Below are 24,870 nucleotides of genomic sequence, written 5' to 3' on the forward strand. Positions count from 1 at the left end.
CAACCGGGAAACCCTCTTTTATTCAAATAAAAACTAAAAAGCAGTCCTATCGTCTCAGACTATCATATTTAAAAAATGATCCCAGCGCTGGTATTCAGGAAAAGGACCTGCCAGTCCTCTCTCTCAGAAAAGGCCTTGGAGGTATGAGGCTGGAACAGCTACTTCAGTCCAGGCTGGCCATGCACTGCGGTCCGGTCCAGAGACACCAGTCGAGGGATCCTGTTCGTGACGCCAAAATTGTGGACATTGAAGGGCTTGTTGAAGGTGTGAATGTCCGACCATAGTTGGTAAAAAGCGGGTAAGAAAAGGTTAAAATACCCGACTCTACACAATCAATAGCGGGAGCGGAGTTGTTCGGCTAAAAGAAGGTGTGAAAGTCCGACCATGGTTTGTAAAAAGCGGGTAAGAAAAGGTTCGAATGCCAAAATATACACCATCAAAAGCGGAAGCCGAGGTGTTCGGCTGCAAGTAGGTGTGAATGTCAGATCATAATTTGCAAAAAGCTGATGAGAAAGGTGTGACTGACCAACAATAATTGCTGAAAAATGTGTTAGAAAAGGTAAGAATGCCGGATCATTCATCATCAAAAGCGGGAGAAGAGGTGTTCCGCTGTAAGATGGTGCGAATGTCCAACCATAGTTGGTAAAAAGCGGGTAAGAAAAGGTTCGAGTGCCCGAATATATACCATCAAAAGCGGAAGCGGAGGTGTTCGGCTGCAAGAAGGTGTGAACGTCCGACCAAAGTTTGTTAGAAGCAGTTAGGAAAAGGTTCGAATATCCAACCAAACATAATCAAAAGTGGGAGCAGAGCTGTTCGACTGCAAGTAGGTGTGAATGTCCACCCATAATTCCTGAAAAATGGGTAAGAAAAGGTGCGAATGCCCAACCATACATCATCAAAAGCAGCACTGGATGTGTTCGGCTACAAGAAGGTTTGAATGTCCGAGCATAGTTTGTAAAAAGCGGGTAAGAAAAGGTTCGAATGCCCGAACATACACCATCAAAAGAGGGAGCGGATGTGTTCCGCCATAAGAAGGTGTGAATGTCCTACCGTAGTTGGTAAAAAGAGGGTAAGAAAAGGTTAAAATGGCCGACTGTACACAATCAATAGCGGGAAGGGATGTGTTCGGCTACAAGAAGGTGTGAAAGTCCGACAATGTTTTGTAAAAAGCGGTTAAGAAAAGGTGCGAATGCCCGACAATGTATGATCAAAAGAGGGAGCGGAGGTTTTCGGCTGCAAGAAGGTCTGAATGTCCAACCATAATTTTTAAAAACCGGGGAAGAAAAGGCTCGGAAGCCCGACTATACACCATCAAAAGCGGGAGCAGAGGTGTTCAGCTGCAAGAAGGTCTCAATGTCCATCAATAATTGCTAAAAAACATGAAAGAAAATTTTCGAATATCAAACCGCACATGATCATATGCGGGAGAGGAGGTGTTCAGCTGCAAGAAGGTGTGAATGTCCACCCATAATTCCTGAAAAATGGGTAAAAAAAGGTGCGAGTGCGATAAAACATCAAAAGCAGGTGTGAATGTCAGATCATAATTTGCAAAAACCTGATGAGAAATGGTGAGAATGCCCGACTATACACCATCAAATGCGGGAGCGGAGGTGTTCGGCTGTGAGTAGGTGTGAATGTCCGACCATACTTGCTGAAAAATATGACAAAGCAGTTTTCACTTGGTTCTAGTGAAGGAATTCATTTTATATCAAAATCCGAAATTGTGTAGAACTCGTGGAAATAAGTTTATTCTCGGATTCCTAAAGGTTTAGTGTTGTTCTTTGGTATACTGCAAAGTAATACTTTCTATTTTGTTGAAACCGATTCAGACATGGATAAATATCAAGGACAAAGCAGTTTTAACTTGGTTTGAGTGAAGGAATTCATTTTATATCAAAATCCGAAATTGTGTAGAACTCGTCAATCGACGCTTATTCTCGGATTCCTGAAAAGGTTTAGAGTTGTTCTTTCCTATCCTGCAAAGTACAACGTTCTTTTTTTGTTTAAAGCTATTTAGACATGGATAAATATGAAGGACAAAGCAGTTCCTTCTGTGGGTACAGTAGCTCCCGGAATATGGTGACTGCAGGCCCTGTGCCTGGTGGACATAAGGCCCTCTTGCCCTGTGTTGGGTCCCAGGTTGCGGGGATGCCTATTGCAGCCAGTCTCTGGCTGCCCTCTCCGGGGTGGGAGGGACCAGGCGGATGAATTAATTATTCTGCTAGTTTATATATTTTAAACATAAACAATAAACATTTATAAAACTTCCCTTGGCAGGGCAAATCTGTTTGGCATAAAAGGTATTCAGACTACAATTCTGCTGCCATAATGCACAACTCTGGATTTTGATATAAAATGAATTCCTTCACTCAAACCAAGTTAAAACTGCTTTGTCCTTGATATTTATCCATGTCTGAATAGGTTTCAACAAAAAAGAACGTTGTACTTTGCAGGATAGGAAAGAACAACTCTAAACCTTTTCAGGAATCCGAGAATAAGCTTCTTTTCACGAGTTCTACACAATTCCGGATTTTGATATAAAATGAATTCCTTCACTCAATCCAATTTAAAACTGATTTGTCCTTGATATTTATCCATGTCTGAATAGGTTTCAACAAAAAAGAAAGTATTACTTTGCAGTATACAAAAGAACAACACTAAACCTTTAGTAATCCGAGAATAAGCTTCTTTTCACCAGTTCTACACAATTTCGGATTTTGATATAAAATGAATTCCTTCACTCAAACCAAGTTAAAACTGCTTTGTCCTTAATATTTATCCATGTCTGAATAGGTTTCAACAAAAAAGAAAGTATTACTTTGCAGTATACCAAAGAACAACACTAAACCTTTAGGAATCCGAGAATAAGCTTCTTTTCACAAGTTCTACACAATTTCGGATTTTGATATAAAATGAATTCCTTCACTCAAACCAAGTTAAAACTGCTTTGTCCTTCATATTTATCCATGTCTGAATGGGTTTCAACAAAATAGAAAGTATTACTTTGCAGTATACCAAAGAACAACACTAAACCTTTAGTAATCCGAGAATAAGCTTCTTTTCACCAGTTCTACACAATTTCGGATTTTGATATAAAATGAATTCCTTCACTCAAACCAAGTTAAAACTGCTTTGTCCTTCATATTTATCCATGTCTGAATCGGTTTCAACGAAATAGAAAGTATTACTTTGCAGTATACCAAAGAACAACACTAAACCTTTAGGAATCCGAGAATAAACTTATTTCCACGAGTTCTACACAATTTCGGATTTTGATATAAAATTAATTCCTTCACTCAAACCAAGTGAAAACTGCTTTGTCATATTTTTCAGCAAGTATGGTCGGACATTCACACCTACTCACACAGCCGAACACCTCCGCTCCCGCATTTGATGGTGTATAGTCGGGCATTCTCACCATTTCTCATCAAGTTTTTGCAAATTATGATCTGACATTCACACCTGCTTTTGATGTTGTATGGTTGGGCATTCGCACCTTTTTTTACCCATTTTTCAGGAATTATGGGTGGACATTCACACCATCTTGCAGCTGAACACCTCCTCTCCCGCATATGATCATGTGCGGTTTGATATTCGAAAATTTTCTTTCATGTTTTCTAGCAATTATTGATGGACATTGAGACCTTCTTGCAGCTGAACACCTCTGCTCCCGCTTTTGATGGTGTATAGTTGGGCTTTCGAGTCTTTTCTTCCCCGGTTTTTACAAATTATGGTTGGACATTCAGACCTTCTTGCAGCCGAAAACCTCCGCTCCCTCTTTTGATCATACATTGTCGGGCATTCGCACCTTTTCTTACCCGCTATTTACAAAACATGGTCGGACTTTCACACCTTCTTGTAGCCGAACACATTCGCTCCCGCTATTGATTGTGTACAGTCGGGTATTTTAACCTTTTCTTCCCCACTTTTTACCAACTACGGTCGGACATTCACACCTTCTTATGGCGGAACACCTCCGCTCCCTCTTTTGATGGTGTATGTTCGGGCATTCGAACCTTTTCTTACCCGCTTTTTACAAACTATGCTCGGACATTCAAACCTTCTTGTAGCCGAACACATCCAGTCCTGCTTTTGATGATGTATGGTTGGGCATTCGCACCTTTTTTTTTTACCCATTTTTGAGGAATTATGGGTGGACATTCACACCTTCTTGCAGCTGAACACCTCCTCTCCCACTTATGATCATGTGCGGTTGGATATTCGAACATTTTTTTTCATGTTTTCTAGCAATTATTGATGGACATTCAGACCTTCTTGCAGCTGAAAACCTCCGCTCCCGCTTTTGATGGTGTATAGTCGGGCTTCCGAGCCTTTTCTTCCCCGGTTTTTACAAATTATGGTTGGACATTTAGACCTTCTTGCAGCCGAAAACCTCCGCTCCCTCTTTTGATCATACATTGTCCGGCATTCGCCCTTTTCTTACCCGCTTTTTACAAACCATGGTCGGACTTTCACACCTTTTAGTAGCCAAACAACTCCGCTCCCGCTATTGATTGTGTACAGTCGGGTATTTTAACCTTTTCTTACCCGCTTTTTACCAATTATGGTCGGACAATAACACATTCTTACAGCGGAACACCTCCGCTCCCTGTTTTGATCATTTATGGTCTGGCAATACTACCTTTTCTTACCCGTTTTTGAGTTATTATGGCTGGACATTCACAGCTTCTTGCAGCCGAACACCTCTTCTCCCGCTTTTGATGATGAATGGTCCGGCATTCTTACCTCAGCAATAATTGTCGGTCATTCACACCTTTCTCATCAGCTTTTTGCAAATTATGATCTGACATTCACACCTACTTGCAGCCGAACACCTCAGCTTCCGCTTTTGATGGTGTATATTTTCGCATTCGAACCTTTTCTTACCCGCTTTTTACAAACCATGGTCGGACTTTCACACCTTCTTTTAGCCGAACAACTCCGCTCCCGCTATTGATTGTGTAGAGTCAGGTATTTCAACCTTTTCTTACCCGCTTTTTACCAACTATGGTCGGACATTCGCACCTTCTTACAGCGGAACACTTCCGCTCCCTCTTTTGATGGTGTATGTTCTGGCATTCGAACCTTTTCTTACCCACTTTTTACAAACTATGCTCGGACATTCACACCTTCTTGCAGCGAAACACCTCCGCTCCCTCTTTTGATTGTGTATGTTCGGGCATTCGAACCTTTTCTTACCCGCCTTTTACAAACTATGGTCGGACATTCAAACCTTCTTGTGGCCAAACACATCCACTTCTGCTTGTGATGATGTATAGTTGGGCATTCACACCTTTTCTTACCCATTTTTCAGTAATTATTGGTGGACATTCAGACCTTCTTGCAGCTGAACACCTCCGCTCCCGCTTTTGATGGTGTATATTCGGGGTTTCGAGCCTTTTCTTCAAATGTGTTTACAAATTATGGTTGGAAATTCAGACCTTGCAGCCGAACAACTCCGCTCCCTCTTTTGATCATACATTGTCGGGCATTCGCACCCTGTCTTACCCGCGTTTTACAAACTATGGTCGGACTTTCACACCTTCTTGTAGCCGAACAACTCCGCTCCCGCTATTGATTGTGTACAGTCGGGTTTTTTAACCTCTTCTTACCCGCTTTTTACCAACTATGGTCGGACATTCGCAGCATCTTACAGCGGAACACCTCCGCTCCCTCTTTTGATGGTGTATGTTCGGGCATTCAAACCTTTTCTTACCCGCCTTTTACAAACTATGGTCGGACATTCAAACCTTCTTGTGGCCGAACACATCCACTTCTGCTTTTGATGATGTATAGTTGGGCATTCACACCTTTTCTTACCCATTTTTCAGTAATTATTGGTGGACATTCAGACCTTCTTGCAGCTGAACACCTCTGCTCCCGCTTTTGATGGTGTATAGTCGGGCTTTCGAGGCTTTTCTTCAACGGTGTTTACAAATTATGGTTGGAAATTCAGACCTTGCAGCTGAACACCTCCGCTCCCTCTTTTGATCATACATTGTCGGGCATTCGCACCTTGTCTTACCCGCGTTTTACAAACCATGGTCGGACTTTCACACCTTCTTGTAGCCGAACAACTCCGTTCCCGCTATTGATTGTGTACAGTCGGGTATTTTAACCTTTTCTTACCCGCTTTTTACCAATTATGGTCGGACATTCACACCGTCTTACAGCGGAACACCTCCGCTCCCTCTTTTGATGGTGTATGTTCGGGCATTCGAACTTTTTCTTACCCACTTTTTACAAACTATGGTCGGACATTCAAACCTTCTTGTAGCAGAACACATCCACTTCTTCTTTTGATGATGTATGGTTGGGCATTCGCACCTTTTCTTACCCATTTTTCAGGAATTATGGGTGGACATTCACACCTACTTGCAGTCGAACAGCTCTGCTCCCACTTTTGATTATGTTTGGTTGGATATTCGAACCTTTTCTTAACTGCTTTTTACAAACTTTGGTCGGACGTTCACACCTTCTTGCAGCCGAACACCTCCGCTTCCGCTTTTGATGGTATATATTCGGGCACTCGAACCTTTTCTTACCCGCTTTTTACCAACTATGTTCGGACATTCGCACCATCTTACAGCGGAACACCTCTTCTCCCGCTTTTGATGATGAATGGTCCGGCATTCTTACCTTTTCTAACACATTTTTCAGCAATTATTGTCGGTCATTCACATCTTTCTCATCAGCTTTTTGCAAATTATGATCTGACATTCACACCTACTTGCAGCCGAACACCTCGGCTTCCGCTTTTGATGGTGTATATTTTGGCATTCGAACCTTTTCTTACCCACTTTTTACAAACCATGGTCGGACTTTCACACCTTCTTTTAGCGGAACAACTCCGCTCCCGCTATTGATTGTGTAGAGTCGGGTATTTTAACCTTTTCTTACCCGCTTTTTACCAACTATGGTTGGACATTCACACCTTCAACAAGCCCTTCAATGTCCACAATTTTGGCGTCACGAACAGGATCCCTCGACTGGTGTCTCTGGACCGGACCGCAGTGCATGGCCAGCCTGGACTGAAGTAGCTGTTCCAGCCTCATACCTCCAAGGCCTTTTCTGAGAGAGAGGACTGGCAGGTCCTTTTCCTGAATACCAGCGCTGGGATCATTTTTGAAATATGATAGTCTGAGACGATAGGACTGCTTTTTAGTTTTTATTTGAATAAAAGAGGGTTTCCCGGTTGTGTCATGAGTGAGACAGAGATTTCATGGGTAAGTGAAACTTTTGAAGCAGTCCGAAGAAGTGTGAAGTACTCCAAAGAAGTGTGAGTACAGATTAAGGTCCTCATTGGAGACGTCCTTTGAGTGAAGGAATGTATTTCCCCATTCCAAGTCTGAGATTGGGAAACAGTAGGTCTCAGACTTTTGACCCTACCGGGGGACCTAAGCATGTTGAAATGAAAAAGAAATATGGTCCAGAGGTTTTCCACCTGAAGGTTCTTTTAGTATGTTAGAAATAAGAAAATTAGAAGAAAAGTTTTGCAAATATGAGAAAGAGCTGAAGCAAAAAAAAGAAAATTAAGTTTAAATAAGAAATAAGAAAGGTATAGAATGTTGGAAAAAATAAAGTGTATTAAGAGAAAGAAAAGGAAAATGTTAAACAAATGCCATGACGGAATGATGATAATAATTTAGTATGTAGACGAAAAGATAATTCAGCTCTGATTAAGACTGAATCTTCTTTTAAACCACCACCATATTCCACTGATAACACTTTTTCTCCTTCTGCACCTCTTTACCCCACCCTGAGCGCTCTCGCTGTGCCGGATCCAGACCTGGACTCCTGCCCTCCACGACGCCTGCAACAACAACAGCCAGCCCTGCCACAAGCCTCTGGCTCTCGGGAAGAAGGGACTTCTTCCATCCTCCCTCGGGAAGAAATTCCATCATCCTCACAACATCAGTTACATAGGTCTGATGATGAGGAAAAGGAAGACGTTTGGTTCTCCAGCGTACCTGCCCAAGAACTTTTAACGCAAGTGACAAAAATCCTTTACCCACAATCTGGACTTCAGAGATCTAAACGTGAGAAAAAACAAAACCAGATTCAAACCATGCCTATGGTTAAAGTTGCAGTTCCCACTGGACCATTACTGGTTTATCGACCCTGGACTGAGACTGACATCATGGAAGCATAACAATGCTTACCAATTGCGTCGCATATTGGCAAAAAAGTTCAAACTGACTGACCTCTGCAAAATAGAGGCCAGTATGCTACAACTGGATTTGCGACCTACCAACAGTGAACGAGGACATAATGATAACGCTCAATATGAAGCAGCCATCCAAAGACTGTGTCAAGCCATCACCACTCAATTTCCAACCAAAATCAATATGTCCCACATTTACACCTGCAAACAGAAACCCGGTGAAGGGACTGATGATTTTGTACACTGCATCCTTGAGGAAGTCAGCAAGCACAGCGGTCATCAGAGACCAACGGATTTGGGTAATGAATCAGGACCATGGGAGAGTATTGCATGCAATGCAATAATTAAAGGCCTCATGCCAGATGTCGCCACTGAAGTAAAGAACATTTACGTGGGATGGTGTGAGGGTCCTCGTTTGGCTGACGTTCGCCGATATGCTCGCCATGCTCAGAACCAAGTTGAGACGCGTAAGATATAGGACAAGTGTGAAAAGGAGCTGCATTTGGCAGCCATGACCATGTATTACGCAGTTGGTGTAAACAGAGGACGAGGCCGAAGTCGAAGGCGTGGACGTGTGGGAGAGGAGGTCGAAATGGGCCACGCCAGAGCTATGATCCGAATATTAGTTTTTACTGTGGCTTTGTCCACAGCTGAAAAGTGATGAAATTGGGCAAAAGGCTGACTGAGGGTGGGAGGCAGGTTCTGGACGTCACGCGGCAGCGGAGCCTCCACTAATGGGTGATAGCACAAACACACTCACACATTTTTCCTGCTCTGTGTAGTGAAGAAACGCTTGCCGACTGTGATTCACGTAGTAAAGTTTTGCATGCTATTTCCGTCCTAGAGCAAAGATATTTCTCTCAGAATATAGGAACTTATGTTCATCAGTAGTGACGTCAGGGGAGTTTGATTGTCCTCCAAAGTTAAGTGGAAACCACGTTTACTCTATGTCTGCATCAGGCCAGGTTGTGAAGGAGAAAATGACATCGCCCATTGCGTGTGTCACTCCCGATGGGCTCTCCTTCAAACACTCATTTTTGTTATCAGAGTTGTGTCCAATTAACCTGATGGGCTGTGATCTCATGTGTAAATTAGGCATTATTTTAACTTCTACACCAGAGGGTGTTAACGTTATGTTACAGCCTGACAAAGTTTTCACAGAAGTGCAGTTTGATTCATCTGCACTTACATATGCTTATGAGTGGAAACTTCCCAGCTCTCCTTTTTCACAACAACTAGTGGAAGAAGCAAAAGCGTTAGTTTCACCCCTTTCTGATTTCATGCAACCTGCTGATTTGCACTGCACATCACACATTTCTTTGGGGCCTGACAATGACTATGAGAAGAAGTGAAAAAATATGTGCGCCTACTTTATTGGCTGTGTCGCTCACTCCAGAGCAATTCGATTTTTTTAATGTTTGTGGTACTCGCCCTCACATTTCCTTGGCCAAACCTACACACTAGCATTGACAAGGTGTGGGAGAGTTTGTTGCTACATGTCAGAAAGAAACAGATTGGACCGTTTCACCTGCTGATCCAAATTTGATGTTTTCTGAACAATTGTCAGCATACAAAAAAACATTTATGAGTACAATGCATTGTCAAAGAACTGTGGAATTAATTCCTACCACAGAATCACATTTTAAAGCATGTTTTTAATCTGAAAAAGATTTGTCTTCGATACCCATGTTGGCTGAAGTGCCCAATGATCTTTGGGCGAAGAGCAAATATGATGTGGGGTTGTTTATTGTTGAAATTAGATTAGAAGTAGATAAATATGAAGGACAAAGCAGTTTGAACTTGGTTTGAGAGAAGGAATTAATTTTATTGCAAAATCCGAATTCATGCATAACTCGTCAAATAGATAGTGATGTGTCGTTCGTGAGCGATTCGTTCGATATGAACAAATTTTTTATATGACTCGGGAGTAACGAGTTGTCTCAGTGAGTGATTCGTTCATTTTCATGCAGTACCCTTCCTCACCACATGGCAGGCGGCAGCTTCATAAGCTCAGTCAGCAGGACAGGAAACAGTATTGATTCGTTCATGACTCAACTCCTCGACTGACGGGTCCTCGCACAGGAAACAGTATTGATTAGTTTACGACTCAACTCCTTGGGTCTTCGTTCATTTGTCACGTTTTAAATTCTACGTTTCATTTGACAGGCTGAAGAGCAGTAGGCACAACAGTTCGTTCACAAAGCGGATCATTAATCTCATAGACTATTCTTCCATCAGCAACTTGGAAACCACAATCGACTCTCTAGATGCAGAAAAAGCATTTAATGGAGTGAACTGGAAATTTTTATTCGCAGCATAAAACAAATTCGCGTTTGGGTCACACTTCATCAACTGGATAAGGATATTATATAGCTCCCCAAATGCAAGTGTCAGGACAAATGATCAAACTTCTCCAAGCTTCAGTCTGCAGAGAGGTACAAGACAGGGTTGCTCACTTTCTCCCTCACTTTTTGCTATTTTCATCAAACCTTTAGCAGCTGCTATCAGACAAGATAGAAATATTAAAGGCATCCAACCCCAAAATATTGAGCATAAAATAAGTCTTTATGCTGATGATGTATTATTTTTCCTTCAGAACTCAGAGACGTCTCTCACTCACACGATCACACTCATAAATAAATTCTCGGCACTTTCTGACTACTCTATCAGCTGGTCTAAGACCACAGTTCTGCCCATTAACTGTAGGGTCCAGAATATACCTGCGATCACTTTACAGTCAGGAAATATTAGATATTTAGGCATAAACATTTCCTCCAGGCTCTCAGAGCTAACAAAGCTAAATTATGTGCAATTATTAAAGAGAGTAGAGGACGATCTCTCTCGTTGGAAGTCCTTACCTATATCACTTATGGGGAGAGTTACAACCATTAAAATGATGATACTACCAAAAGTTAACTATTTGTTCTCAATGATCCCCATAAAACCATCTGCTACTTGGTTTAAGTCACTAGATTCATGCATCTCCAAATTTCTGTGGAAAAACAAACCACCACGTATTAGTTTAAAAACCCTACAGAAGACCAAGGACAGTGGTGGATTAGATTTACCTAATTTTCAGCACTATTCCTTAGCCAATAGGTTACAATATATATCAAAATGGTTTAAACCTTGTTGTTGTCACAGTTCCCAGAGACGTTGTAATCGTTGAGGATTCTATATTCACCCCCTCATTAGAGGCACGTGTTGCAGATTGATGACACTGAATCTTCTTCTCTGTTCATTGCTGGCATCATTCCCAGCATCGTAAGTGTTCGTGGCATTGTTAGCCTCTTCTTCTGGATCTTGATATCGAGCATCCTTTTGTATTTCTGGTTTGTAAGTCCTCTCTCTTCGTTCACCGGAGTCTTCGTCTCTTTGTCCTTGAGTTTGGTGATTTTTTCTTCTTTTGATGCCTTGACACAGTGTGACAGGTGATACCACGTGGGAGATCCTTTAACTTGGACTGCTGTCCCTGTGCTGCGAAATGGCTGTGCTGCTCAAATGGTCTCTCCTTCATCATATACACAGTTATTTATACATCACCTTCCACCATGAAGCGTTGTCCCTTTTTGTTTCTCTCTTTGTTCTTAAAATGCTGTTATGCATGTCTAAACCAATCCGTTAAACTAGATCATTTTGGCAGTAAAGCGATCTACAATGTGCTTGGTCGCAAAGCTGCTGATCTGTGGTAAACAGCTCTTCAGAAAGGCATTCTTCAATTGATTTCACTAATTTTATGTAATAATTTTGTGATTTCCTAAAAAACTACACTTCTTCTCCCATCTGTCTGAGTATTTAATATTGTCTGGGTCCCGTTAAAACATGTATTTTTCCCATCTAATTCCTTGTTTGCTTTAAAACAAGTATTCCCCATTTTCTATCCCTTCAGTAGCCAACCAGTTTGTATGGAGTACACTGGAGCAACTTGACTGATCAGTAAAACACTGCTTTTGTTGTCACCGCAAGGCTTCCCCCGTCGGTTGTTTCACTGAGACACTACTGAGTAACTACAACTCAACACAGTTTATACACATAACATTCATATACATACTAACAAACAAACAAACAATAATTTATCGCAATTTTCTCATCTCTGTTTGAACGTACACCCAGGTAAATATTCCTGTAGTCTTCTCATACCGACTATGGACCCATTCATTGTTTAACTTCACTGTTTTGCAAATCCTAATTGAATATTACACATTGACATTGAACTTTACTGGATAAGCAGGTCTTCATTGCATTCAGCAGCCTATATGTGAGCATTTATGTGTAAGCTGTTCTTCTTTGCATTTATCAGCAGCAAGCAATTCTTCACTGCACATGCATATGTAAATAGTAAAACAATTCCAATGTGTTAGCGAAACCTTCTATATCACAGTGGTTTCTAAGGTCTATTTTAAGTTCTTTGCCATCAGTGAGATGACATTGTTTACAAAGTGTGTCAAATTATCACTGAAGATCTTTTCAGGAATTTCAAATCTAGAAATGAGTTATTTAACGCGTGATTTTGCTATTGAGAGTGCATCTGCTTGTGCACATGGAAATATTTCAGACCATTTGGGAAAAACCTCTGTTGTCACTGAGCAGAATCGTTTCCCTTAACATTAATTTAGTTCAATGAAATCTACAAAATAATGAAATAATGAAATCCAAACAAATATGTTGAAAAAGATACACTGGCTTAGGGAATTATCTTCGTTTTGGTCTTAGATTGCCCTGTGGAATGTATTTCGCACATATTTGACCTGCTAGACAAAACTTTATTCATTTATTTATTCTAAAAAATTTTTTTTAATAATTAGTAAAACCATATGCTGTAAAAACCTGGTTCATTATTGCTTCCATCCCTCCTGTTGAGACATGACATGGTCCGTGGCTCAATACTGCAGCATATTTAAACAAATTCTTTGGCAGTATGGTTTTCCTTCCGGTCATTCATACGAGTCTATTGTAGATGGCAATTGAATAACATCTAATAATGCTAAAATATTTGTAGTTTATACATTTAGCTGTGGATGTCAACATACCTGTTTTTCCAATGCTGTGTTAACACATGTACAGTTGAGAAGGCATACTGACTGTCAGTGTAAACGTTAACAACCTATTTGTTATTTAATTTACAAGCTTCAGTTAAAGCTACCAATTCGACTGCTTGAACAGAGTAATTTTTTGGTAGTGGTTGTTTTAAGAAAACTTCAGTTTCTGTTACTACTGCAAATCCTGTAGCATTTGTGCCATCAGGGTTTTTTTCCTTGATCTGTTGAATAAATATAGTTATTTCTGCATTTTCATAACGTATATCAGTTAAGTCTGGCCTGGGTAAAACACTGATGGTTATTTCTGACATGAGAAATGACATGAGAGATGTCTGGTAAAGATATTTTGTTAAGTAACCATATCACAGCCACTGCATGAGGTACCTTAAGTGTTAATGGGTGAAATAACACCATTATTGTTGATGCCTGCACTGCCAATGGCTTCTGGCCATTGATTCAAAAGTACGATCTCGTCCCTTTTTCCCCCTTTCAGTGGACACTGGCCCCTAATTACCGCAATACAGCAGGGGGTCTTTCATTAGGAGTACTGGACTCCCCCGTGCACGGTTTCAGCTCCGACCCTGGAAAGTGGAAAAAACGTTGAGATCTGGTTTGAGGACCCAATTGTTGAGAAAAGTCTCTCAATGAGACTCAGAGTTGCTGGAGTCAGTTAATGCAAAGGTTTAATCTTGCAGCAAGTTCAAGAATGTGTGTGTGTATGGGTGTATGTGTGCGAACGTGTGTGAGTTTGTGAGAGTTTGAAGGGCCCTCGGACGTGAACCAGTGGACAGTTATCGCTTCTCGGCCTTTTGGCTAAGATCAAGTGTAGTATCTGTTCTTATCAGTTTAATGTCTGATATGTCCTCTATGTGAGGACTACATATTAAATGGATTTTTATCAATAGGAGTTGAAAAAGGAGCTTGCTCCGTTCACTCCAAGCATCGACCCGGTACTGCAGTGCCGCTGGGAACGGTGCGCTCTCCTCTGCTCTTGTGAAAAAGCAAACAGCGGTGCAGGATGGAAGTTTCAGGGAGCCCAAGATGAAACTTTCTTTTAATCTGCTGAGAAGAGAGAGTGAATGCGAAGCAGACTTTAACACGGCTCTGGGAGCGAGCCGAGTGCGGGCTAACCAGGAGAATTGCTTGAAAGAAACGCGACACCGAATGAGCGGTCAGAACAAAGCCTCAATACGGTGTTCCCGTGTTGTTTGTGGCTGCCTTGTCTTTTGCACAGAGTAAAAGACAAGGCAGCCATCGAATAGGGCCCGATTGTTCCTACTTGGTCAGCCGAGGAGCAAGGGGGGGGATCAAGCGTCTCAACCAAGCAAAGCTCACCATGGGGAAGGTGGCTATGCCAACTAGCCTGATGCCCTGCTCCCGCAGTGATGGATAATCGTACTCTGGTTTCTCTTCATAATGTACAAGTCTTTCGCCTTTTACTAAAGACTTCCGTGGAGAGCAGCACTAATGAATTGTTTCTATTTTTGGCAGGCTTTACCTTTGCGGGTGAAGCCCTTTCTGTCTGTGCAAAAGAAATCTTGTTACTGTGCAGAGTGAGTTCTCTGAGTAGAGTCGCCTTACTTGTTGCGACTGTGCCGATGTTCGAAGCTGGAGTGCAAAGTTGTTGCTTGAATGGTGCTCGCTGGAGCGTGCGGTAGTGTAAAGTTATACCATTTAAAAGGGTTGAAGAGTGCTCAGTGCAGCGGGTGGGTGGAGGTGCAAAGTGACATTATGGCCATAAAAAGAACACCGCTACAAGTGTGCATTGTGCCAGGAAGGGCCCTCGGACGTGAACCAGTGGACAGGTATCGCTTATCGGCCTTTTGGCTAAGATCAAGTGTAGTATCTGTACTTATCAGTTTAATATGTGATATGTCTATGCAAGGACTACATATTAAATGGATTTTTATCAATAGGAGTTGAAAAAGGAGCTTGCTCCGTTCACTCCAAGCATCAACCCGGTACTGCAGTGCCGCTGGGAACGGTGCGCTCTCCACTGCTCTTGTGAAAAAGCAAACAGCGGTGCAGGATGGAAGTTTCTTTTAGTCTGCTGAGAAAAGAGAGTGAATGCGAAGTAGACTTTAACACGGCTCTGGGAGCGAGCCGAGGGCGGGCTAACCAGGAGAATTGCTTGAATGAAACGCGACACCGAATGAGCGGTCAGAACAAAGCCTCAATACGGTGTTCCTGTGGTGTTTTTATAAAATGCGGTGAAAAAAAAGGTGTGAATGCCCCATAGAAAACTAAAAGGTGGAGCGGAAGTGTTTGGCTGAGAGAAGGTGTGAATGTCGGACTATATTTGGTGAAAAGCAGGTGAAGCAAGGTCTGAATGCCCAACCTTACATCATCAAAAGCGAGATCAGAGGTTTTTGGCTGCGAGAAGGCCATAGTTTGCCAAAAGCGGGTAAGGTGCGAATGACCGACTAAATATCAACAAAAGTGGGGGCGGAGGTCTTCGGATGCAAGTGGGTGTGAATATCCCACCATACAAGTATGGTGGAGAGGAAGCTGTGAATGGCCGACCATAGTTTGCAAAAAGCGGGTGAGAAAAGGTGCGAATGTCCAACCATACATGATCAAAACAGGGAGCGGAGGTGTTTGGCTAAGACAAGGTGTGAATGTCCACCCATAATTAATGAAAAGCGGACAACAAGTAAGTTCGAATGCCCAACCATACATCATCAAAAGCAGGAGTGGATGTCTTCGGCTACAAGAAGGTTTGAATGTCCGAGCATAGTTTGTAAAAAGCGGGTAAGAAAAGGTGCGAATGCCCGACAAAGTATGATCAAAAGAGGGAGTGGAGGTTTTCGGCTACAAGAAGGTTTGAATGTCCGACCATAGTTTGTAAAAAGCGGGTAAGAAAAGGTGCGAATGCCCGAACATACACCATCAAAAGAGGGAGCGGAGGTGTTACGCTGAAAGACGGTGTGAATGTCCGACCATAGTTGGTAAAAAGCGGGCAAGAAAAGGTTCGAATATCCAACCAAACATAATCAAAAGTGGGAGCAGAGCTGTTCGACTGCAAGTAGGTGTGAATGTCCACCCATAATTCCTGAAAAATGGGTAAGAAAAGGTGCGAATGCCCAACCATACATCATCAAAAGAAGAAGTGGAGGTGTTCCGCTGTAAGATGCTGCGAAATTCCGACCATAGTTGGTAAAAAGCGGGTAAGAAAAGGTTAAAAAACCCGACTGTACACAATCAATAGCGGGAGCGGAGTTGTTCGGCTACAAGAAGGTGTGAAAGTCCGACCATGGTTTGTAAAACGCGGGTAAGACAAGGTGCGAATGCCCGACAATGTATGATCAAAAGAGGGAGCGGAGTTGTTCGGCTGCAAGGTCTGAATTTCCAACCACAATTTGTAAACACCGTTGAAGAAAAGGCTCGAAAGCCCGACTATACACCATCAAAAGCGGGAGCGGAGGTGTTCAGCTGCAAGAAGGTCTGAATGTCCACCAATAATTACTGAAAAATGGGTAAGAAAAGGTGTGAATGCCCAACTATACATCATCACAAGCAGAAGTGGATGTGTTCGGCCACAAGAAGGTTTGAATGTCCGACCATAGTTTGTAAAAGGCGGGTAAGAAAAGGTTCGAATGCCCGAACATACACAATCAAAAGAGGGAGCGGAGGTGTTTCGCTGCAAGAAGGTGTGAATGTCCGAGCATAGTTTGTAAAAAGTGGGTAAGAAAAGGTTCGAATGCCAGAACATACACCATCAAAAGAAGGAGCGGAGGTGTTCCGCTGTAAGAAGGTGTGAATGTCCACCCATAATTCCTCAAAAATGGGTAAAAAAAAGGTGCGAATGCCCAACCATACATCATCAAAAGCAGGACTGGATGTGTTCGGCTACAAGAAGGTTTGAATGTCCGAGCATAGTTTGTAAAAAGCGGGTAAGAAAAGGTTCGAATGCCCGAACATACACCATCAAAAGAGGGAGAGGAGGTGTTCCGCCATAAGAAGGTGTGAATGTCCGACCGTAGTTGGTAAAAAGCGGGTAAGAAAAGGTTAAAATACCCGACTGTACACAATCAATAGCGGGAAGGGATGTGTTCGGCTACAAGAAGGTGTGAAAGTCCAACCATGTTTTGTAAAAAGCGGTTAAGAAAAGGTGCGAATGCCCGACAATGTATGATCAAAAGAGGGAGCGGAGGTTTTCGGCTGCAAGGTCTGAATGTCCAACCATAATTTGTAAAAACCGGGGAAGAAAAGACTCGAAAGCCCGACTATACACCATCAAAAGCGGGAGCAGAGGTGTTCAGCTGCAAGAAGGTCTCAATGTCCATCAATAATTGCTAGAAAACATGAAAGAAAATTTTCGAATATCAAACCGCACATGATCATATGCGGGAGAGGAGGTGTTCAGCTGCAAGATGGTGTGAATGTCCACCCATAATTCCTGAAAAATGGGTAAAAAAAGGTGCGAATGCCCAACCATACAACATCAAAAGCAGGTGTGAATGTCAGATCATAATTTGCAAAAACCTGATGAGAAATGGTGAGAATGCCCGACTATACACCATCAAATGCGGGAGCAGAGGTGTTCGGCTGTGAGTAGGTGTGAATGTCCGACCATACTTGCTGAAAAATATGACAAAGCAGTTTTCACTTGGTTTGAGTGAAGGAATTCATTTTATATCAAAATCCGAAATTGTGTAGAACTCGTGGAAATAAGTTTATTCTCGGATTCCTAAAGGTTTAGTGTTGTTCTTTGGTATACTGCAAAGTAATACTTTCTATTTTGTTTAAAGCTATTTAGACATGGATAAATATGAAGGACAAAGCAGTTTTAACTTGGTTTGAGTGAAGGAATTCATTTTATATCAAAATCCGGAATTGTGTAGAACTCGTGAAAAGAAGCTTATTCTCGGATTCCTGAAAAAAAAATAGTGTTGTTCTTTCCTATCCTGCAAAGTACTACGTTCTTTTTTGTTTAAAGCTATTTAGACATGGGTAAATATGAAGGACAAAGCAGTTTTAACTTGGTTTGAGTGAAGGAATTCATTTTATATCAAAATCCGAAATTGTGTAGAACTGGTGAAAAGAAGCTTATTCTCGGATTCCTAAAGGTTTATTGTTGTTCTTTGGTATACTGCAAAGTAATACTTTCTTTTTTGTTCAAACCTATTCAGACATGGATAAATATTAAGGACAAAGCAGTTTTAACTTGGTTTGAGTGAAGGAATTCATTTTATATCAAAATCCGGAATTGTGTAGAACTCGTGAAAAGAAGCTTATTCTCGGATTCCTGAAAAAAAAATAGTGTTGTTCTTTCCTATCCTGCAAAGTACTACGTTCTTTTTTGTTTAAAGCTATTTAGACATGGGTAAATATGAAGGACAACGCAGTTTTAACTTGGTTTGAGTGAAGGAATTCATTTTATATCAAAATCCGAAATTGTGTAGAACTGGTGAAAAGAAGCTTATTCTCGGATTACTAAAGGTTTAGTGTTGTTCTTTGGTATACTGCAAAGTAATACTTTCTTTTTTGTTCAAACCTATTCAGACATGGATAAATATTAAGGACAAAGCAGTTTTAACTTGGATTGAGTGAAGGAATTCATTTTATATCAAAATCCGAAATTGTGTAGAACTCGTGAAAATAAGATTATTCTCGGATTCCTAAAGGTGTAGTGTTGTTCTTTCCTTTCCTGCAAAGTACAACGTTCTTTTTTTGTTTAAAGCTATTATGACATGGATAAATATGAAGGACAAAGCAGTTTTAACTTGGTTTGAGTGAAGGAATTCATTTTATATCAAAATCCAGAGTTGTGCATTATGGCAGCAGAATTGTAGTCTGAACACCTTTTATGCCAAACAGATTTGCCTTGCCAAGGGAAGTTTTATAAATGTTTATTGTTTATGTTTAAAATATATAAACTAGTAGAATAAATAATTCATCCGCCTGGTCCCTCCCACCCCGGAGAGGGCAGCCAGAGACTGGCTGCAATAGGCATCCCCGCAACCTGGGACCCAACACAGGGCAAGAGGGCCTTATGTCCACCAGGCTCAGGGCCTGCAGTCACCATATTCCGGGAGCTACTGTACCCACAGAAGGAACTGCTTTGTCCTTCATATTTATCCATGTCTAAATAGCTTTAAACAAAAAAAGAACGTTGTACTTTGCAGGATAGGAAAGAACAACTCTAAACCTTTTCAGGAATCCGAGAATAAGCTTCTTTTCACGAGTTCTACACAATTCCGGATTTTGATATAAAATGAATTCCTTCACTAAAACCAAGTTAAAACTGCTTTGTCCTTGATATTTATCCATGTCTGAATCGGTTTCAACAAAATAGAAAGTATTACTTTGCAGTATACCAAAGAACAACACTAAACCTTTAGGAATCCGAGAATAAACTTATTTCCACGAGTTCTACACAATTTCGGATTTTGATATAAAATGAATTCCTTCACTCAAACCAAGTGAAAACTGCTTTGTCATATTTTTCAGCAAGTATGGTCGGACATTCACACCTACTCACAGCCGAACACCTCCGCTCCCGCATTTGATGGTGTATAGTCGGGCATTCTCACCATTTCTCATCAGGTTTTTGCAAATTATGATCTGACATTCACACCTGCTTTTGATGTTGTATGGTTGGGCATTCGCACCTTTTTTTACCCATTTTTCAGGAATTATGGGTGGACATTCACACCTTCTTGCAGCTGAACACCTCCTCTCCCGCATATGATCATGTGCGGTTTGATATTCGAAAATTTTCTTTCATGTTTTTTAGCAATTATTGATGGACATTGAGACCTTCTTGCAGCTGAACACCTCTGCTCCCGCTTTTGATGGTGTATAGTCGGGCTTCCGAGCCTTTTCTTCCCCGGTTTTTACAAATTATGGTTGGACATTCAGACCTTCTTGCAGCCGAAAACCTCCACTCCCTCTTTTGATCATACATTGTCGGGCATTCGCACCTTTTCTTAACCGCTTTTTACCAACTACGGTCGGACATTCACACCTTCTTATGGCGGAACACCTCCGCTCCCTCTTTTGATGGTGTATGTTCGGGCATTCGAACCTTTTCTTACACGCTTTTTACAAACTATGCTCGGACATTAAAACCTTCTTGTAGCCGAACACATCAAGTCCTGCTTTTGATGATGTTTGGTTGGGCATTCGCACCTTTTTTTTTACCCATTTTTGAGGAATCATGGGTGGACATTCACACCTTCTTGCAGCTAAACACCTCCGCTCCCACTTATGATCATGTGCGGTTTGATATTCGAAAATTTTCTTTCATGTTTTCTAGCAATTATTGATGGACATTCAGACCTTCTTGCAGCTGAACCCCTCTGCTCCCGCTTTTGATGGTGTATAGTCGGGCTTTCGAGCCTTTTCTTCCCCGGTTTTTACAAATTATGGTTGGACATTCAGACCTTCTTTTAAGCCGAAAACCTCCGCTCCCAATTTTGATCATACATTGTCGGGCATTCGCACCTTTTCTTACCCGCTATTTACAAAACATGGTCGGACTTTCACACCTTCTTGTAGCCGAACACATTCGCTCCCGCTATTGATTGTGTACAGTCGGGTATTTTAACCTTTTCTTACCCACTTTTTACCAACTACGGTCGGACATTCACACCTTCTTTTGGCGGAACACCCCCGCTCCCTCTTTTGATGGTGTATGTTTGGGCATTCGAACCTTTTCTTACCCGCTTTTTACAAACTATGGTCGGACATTCAAACCTTCTTGTAGCCGAACACATCCAGTCCTGCTTTGGATGATGTATGGTCGGACTTTCACATCTTTTAGTAGCCAAACAACTCAGCTCCCGGTATTGATTGTGTACAGTCGGGTATTTTAACCTTTTCTTACCCGCTTTTTACCAATTATGGTCGGACATTCACACCTTCTTACAGCGGAACACCTCCGCTCCCTGTTTTGATCATTTCTGGTCTGGCAATACTACCTTTTCTTACCCGTTTTTGAGTAATTATGGCTGGACATTCACAGCTTCTTGCAGCCGAACAACTCTTCTCCGCTTTTGATGATGAATGGTCCGGCATTCTTACCTTTTCTAACACATTTTTCAGCAATTATTGTCGGTCATTCACACCTTTCTCATCAGCTTTTTGCAAATTATGATCTGACATTCACACCTACTTGCAGCCGAACACCTCGGCTTCCGCTTTTGATGGTGTATATTTTGGCATTTGAACCTTTTCTTACCCGCTTTTTACAAACCATGGTCGGACTTTCACACCTTGTTTTAGCCGAAAAACTCCGCTCCCGCTATTGATTGTGTAAAGTCGGGTATTTTAACCTTTTCTTACCCACTTTTTACCAACTATGGTCGGACATTCACACCTTCTTACAGCGGAACACCTCCGCTCCCTCTTTTAATGGTGTATGTTCTGGCATTCGAACCTTTTCTTACCCACTTTTTACAAACTATGCTCGGACATTCACACCTTCTTGCAGCGAAACACCTCCGCTCCCTCTTTTGATTGTGTATGTTCGGGCATTCAAACCTTTTCTTACCCGCCTTTACAAACTATGGTCGGACATTCAAACCTTCTTGTGGCCGAACACATCCACTTCTGCTTTTGATGATGTATAGTTGGGCATTCACACCTTTTCTTACCCATTTTTCAGTAATTATTGGTGGACATTCAGACCTTCTTGCAGCTGAACACCTCTGCTCCCGCTTTTGATGGTGTAATAGTCGGGCTTTCGAGGCTTTTCTTCAACGGTGTTTACAAATTATGGTTGGAAATTCAGACCTTGCAGCCGAACACCTCCGCTCCCTCTTTTGATCATACATTGTCGGGCATTCGCACCTTGTCTTACCCGCGTTTTACAAACCATGGTCGGACATTCACAGCTTCCTCTCCACCATACTTGTATGGTGAGATATTCACACCCACTTGCATCCGAAGACCTCCGCCCCCACTTTTGTTGATATTTAGTCGGTCATTCACACCTTACCCGTTTTCTTGCAGCCAAACACCTCTGATCTCGCTTTTGATGATGTAAGATTGGGCATTCAGACCTTGCTTTTCCTGCTTTTCACCAACTATAGACGGACATTCACACCTTCTTGCAGCCGAACACTTCCTCTCCACCTTTTAGGTTTCTATCACACCTTTTTTTTCACCGCATTTTATAGATTATGGTTGGAAATTCTCAACCACTCATCCGAAGACCTCTCCTCCCGCTTTTGTTAATATATTTGAACTTTAGTCAGACATTCACACCTACTTGCAGCCGAACACCACCTCTCTAGCTTTTGATGATGTATGGTCCGGCATTCTTACCGTTTCTAACACATTTTTCAGCAATTATGGTAGGACATTCACACCTTCTTGCAGCTGAACACCTCCTCTCCAACTTATGATCATGTGCGGATTGATTTTCTTTCATGTTTTCTAGCAATTAATGATGGACATTTAGACCTTCTTGCAGCTGAACATCTCCGCTCCCGCTTTTGATCATACATTGTCAGGCATTCGCACCTTGTCTTACCCGCTTTTTACAAACTTTAGTCAAACATTCACACCTTTTTGCAGTCGAACACAGTTTTTTGCAGCCGAATTTGGGCATTCGAACCTTTTCATACCCACTTTTTACCAACTATGGTCGGACATTCAAACCTTCTTGTAGCCGAACACATCCACTCCTGCTTTTGATGATGTATGGTTGGGCATTCGAACCTACTTGTGGCCCGCTTTTCATTAATTATGGGTGGACATTCACACCTCGTCGCAGCCAAACACCTCCGCTCCCTGTTTTGATCATGTATGGTTGGACATTCGAACCTTTTCTCACCCCCTTTTTGCAAACTATGGTCGGCCATTCACAGCTTCCTCTCCACCATACTTGTATGGTGGGATATTCACACCCACTTGCATCCGAAGACCTCCGCCCCCACTTTTGTTGATATTTAGTCGGTCATTCGCACCTTACCCGCTTTTGGCAAACTATGGCCTTCTTGCAGTCAAAAACCTCTGATCTCGCTTTTGATGATGTAAGGTTGGGCATTCAGACCTTGCTTCACCTGCTTTTCACCAAATATAGTCGGACATTCACACCTTCTTGCAGCCGAACACTTCCGCTCCACCTTTTAGGTTTCTATCACACCTTTTTTTTCACCGCATTTTATAGATTATGGTTGGAAATTCTCAACCACTCATCCGAAGACCTCTCCTCCCGCTTTTGTTAATATATTTGAACTTTAGTCAGACATTCACACCTACTTGCAGCCTAACACCACCTCTCTAGCTTTTGATGATGTATGGTCCGGCATTCTTACCGTTTCTAACACATTTTTCAGCAATTATGGTAGGACAGTCACACCTTCTTGCAGCTGAACACCTCCTCTCCCACTTATGATCATGTGCGGATTGATTTTCGAAAATTTTCCTTCATGTTTTCTAGCAATTAATGATGGACATTTAGACCTTCTTGCAGCTGAACACCTCCGCTCCCGCTTTTGATCATACATTGTCAAGCATTCGCACCTTGTCTTACCCGCTTTTTACAAACTTTTTGTCAAACATTCACACCTTTTTGCAGCCGAACACAGTTTTTTTCAGCCGAATTTGGGCATTCGAACCTTTTCATACCCACTTTTTACCAACTATGGTCGGACATTCACACCGTCTTACAGCGGAACACCTCCGCTCCCTCTTTTGATGGTGTATGTTCGGGCATTCGAACCTTTTCTTACCCGCTTTTTGCAAACTATGGTCGGCCATTCACAGCTTCCTCTCCACCATACTTGTATGGTGGGATATTCACACCCACTTGCATCCGAAGACCTCCGCCCCCACTTTTGTTGATATTTAGTCGGTCATTCGCACCTTACCCGCTTTTGGCAAACTATGGCCTTCTTGCAGTCAAAAACCTCTGATCTCGCTTTTGATGATGTAAGGTTGGGCATTCAGACCTTGCTTCACCTGCTTTTCACCAAATATAGTCGGACATTCACACCTTCTTGCAGCCGAACACTTCCGCTCCACCTTTTAGTTTTCTATGGGGCATTCACACCTTTTTTTTCACCGCATTTTATAAAAACACCACAGGAACACCGTATTGAGGCTTTGTTCTGAACGCTCATTCGGTGTCGCGTTTCTTTCAAGCAATTCTCCTGGTTAGCCCGCACTCGGCTCGCTCCCAGAGCCGTGTTAAAGTCTGCTTCGCATTCACTCTCTTTTCTCAGCAGACTAAAAGAAAGTTTCATCTTGGGCTCCCTGAAACTTCCATCCTGTACCACTGTTTGCTTTTTCACAAGAGCAGAGGAGAGCGCACCGTTCCCAGCGGCACTGCAGTACCGGGTCGATGCTTGGAGTGAACGGAGCAAGCTCCTTTTTCAACTCCTATTGATACAAATCCATTTAATATGTAGTCCTTGCATAGACATATCACATATTAAACTGATAAGTACAGATACTACACTTGATCTTAGCCAAAAGGCCGATAAGCGATATCTGTCCACTGGTTCACGTCCGAGGGCCCTTCCTGGCACAATGTGCATCTGCTTGTGCACGTGGAAATATTTCAGACCATTTGGTAAAAACCTCTGTTGTCACTGAGCAGAATCGTTTCCCTTAACATTAATCTAGTTCAATGAAATCTACACAATAATGAAATAATGAAATCCAAACAAATATGTTGAAAAAGATACACTGGCTTAGGGAATTATCTTCGTT

General features: G+C 42.0%; 4 non-coding genes across 4 annotated transcripts; 3 read left to right on the plus strand and 1 right to left on the minus strand.

Annotated features, from left to right (window-relative positions):
• Nucleotides 1-13,996: 13,996 nt before the first annotated feature.
• Nucleotides 13,997-14,187, plus strand: LOC140276131 (U2 spliceosomal RNA). The gene has a single exon (XR_011908814.1). It is a non-coding gene; the product is annotated as a U2 spliceosomal RNA (small nuclear RNA).
• Nucleotides 14,188-14,598: 411 nt separating this feature from the next.
• LOC140276404 (U5 spliceosomal RNA) lies at nucleotides 14,599-14,712 on the plus strand. Its single transcript, XR_011909001.1, has one exon. It is a non-coding gene; the product is annotated as a U5 spliceosomal RNA (small nuclear RNA).
• A 298-nt stretch (nucleotides 14,713-15,010) lies between these two features.
• LOC140276120 (U2 spliceosomal RNA) lies at nucleotides 15,011-15,198 on the plus strand. The gene has a single exon (XR_011908803.1). It is a non-coding gene; the product is annotated as a U2 spliceosomal RNA (small nuclear RNA).
• Nucleotides 15,199-24,458: 9,260 nt separating this feature from the next.
• On the minus strand, nucleotides 24,459-24,646 carry LOC140276104 (U2 spliceosomal RNA). The gene has a single exon (XR_011908789.1). It is a non-coding gene; the product is annotated as a U2 spliceosomal RNA (small nuclear RNA).
• Nucleotides 24,647-24,870: the final 224 nt, after the last annotated feature.

Source organism: Leuresthes tenuis, unplaced genomic scaffold (assembly GCF_036924035.1).
Source record: "Leuresthes tenuis unplaced genomic scaffold, fLeuTen1.0.hap1 SCAF_18, whole genome shotgun sequence".
NCBI lineage: Eukaryota > Metazoa > Chordata > Actinopteri > Atheriniformes > Atherinopsidae > Leuresthes > Leuresthes tenuis.